Source organism: Cynara cardunculus, assembly GCF_001531365.2.
Source record: "Cynara cardunculus var. scolymus isolate 2C chromosome LG 5, CcrdV1, whole genome shotgun sequence".
In the NCBI taxonomy this organism is placed as follows: Eukaryota; Viridiplantae; Streptophyta; class Magnoliopsida; order Asterales; family Asteraceae; genus Cynara; species Cynara cardunculus.
Window position 1 is genome coordinate 32,360,476 of NC_037532.1, and position 1,702 is coordinate 32,362,177.

A 1,702-nucleotide genomic window follows, 5' to 3' on the forward strand; every position below is an offset into this window, starting at 1 on the left:
ATTATAACATTATACTTTCAAAATTATTTTACTATAACATTACTAATTTCTATCACAACATTGTACTTTTAATTTTAAATTTTTTTCACTTAAACATTGTAAATTTGATCATATATGTTTACTAAAAATTATAATATCAAAAATTAAATATGTTTACAAAAGATCATTATTTCACGAATAAAAATATTCATAAAAAATCATGAGTTCATCGAATTTCATCGAAAATTTTATGTCTAGTTGTACTTGTTATGGCACAGGTTTATTAGTTTAACTAACTTCACAGTAACACAGTAAGTGGTCAAGGTCATCTTTACTTTCTCAATAAAACCAGTAAAAGTAGGATGTTAAGCCAAGATTGTCTTTTATAAAGTAAACCATGAAATTTACGATGAATTCGATGAATGAATGGTTTTTTATGAATATTTCTATTCGTGAAATAATGATCTTTTGTAAACATGTTTAATCGTTGATGTTATAATTTTTAGTAAGCATATTTGATTATATTTACAATGTTTAAATGATAGAAATATTAAATTAAAAGTACAATATAGTAATAGAAATGGATGATGTTATAATAAAGTAATTTTGAAAGTATAATACTATAATAAGACATGTCATGTCAGCATTATCGTACATGTGGGCAGCCTACATAGACGATCAGGTGGCAAAAAAATCTGGTATAATGGGTAAATTTAATTTAAAAGGTTACCCAATGATATAACATGTAAATTTTTGAAAGTACGATACCCTAATAAAAAATATTTTAAAAATAAATTGTTGTAATAGAAAAACTAAAAGTATAATACTATAACAAGAAAATTTGTAAAAGTAGGTTGTTTCGTGGATTTTGCTCTTAATATTTTTAAATTGTTTACATTATCATTTAATTTTTAACAAACATAACCAAAATTATTCATGTACAACTTATTTATTTAATTAACTTGTGTTCGATCTCGTGTATTATACGGGGTACGATGATCATTGAAAGTACGATGTTACTCCAAACTTGTACTCTTGAAATAACTCTGAAGAATAATTCTTCAGAGTTGAATTTAGAAAAGAAACTGTTAGTCCCGAAGGGAAAAGCAATAAACAGAAAGTAATTGTAGAAGGGGGGTTGAATACAATTACATAGATTTTTTTCAACTTTTTAATTCTTATTGATTTATATCAAGAATTAATACACAGAAATACAAAAGATTATTGCGGAAGATAGGAAAGGAAAACCTAACCTAAACAATCTTACAAGGAGAAGAACTTTCAAGAACAACACAAAGAGTTCTTGAAAGGAAATGAAGAACACTAAGAATTTCTTCGCACACAGGAGAGCAAGGGAGTAGAAGAGAATAGCCGATTGCTTTGAGAATGCACTAAGTAATCTTTCTAAAGCCAGTTATTTGCATGGGAGATGCACACTGCCTTTTTATACTACCTTCAGCATTTAATGCATGGGGACACTTGTCACTTGAGGATAAGAAGGCAGGGGTTGACTTGACCAATGTTGATATCTCATTTTCATCGTACATAGCGTGCATACAACACAGTTCATGCAGAGACAAACTTACACAGTTCATGCAGAGACAAACTTTGCAGAGATATCGTCAGTCTGTAGGAAGATCTCCTTTGGATGGATATGTAGCTTCAAGCAGCTACATACAAATCTTCGGTCCATGGAGATTTTCAATCTTCGGTCCATGATCTT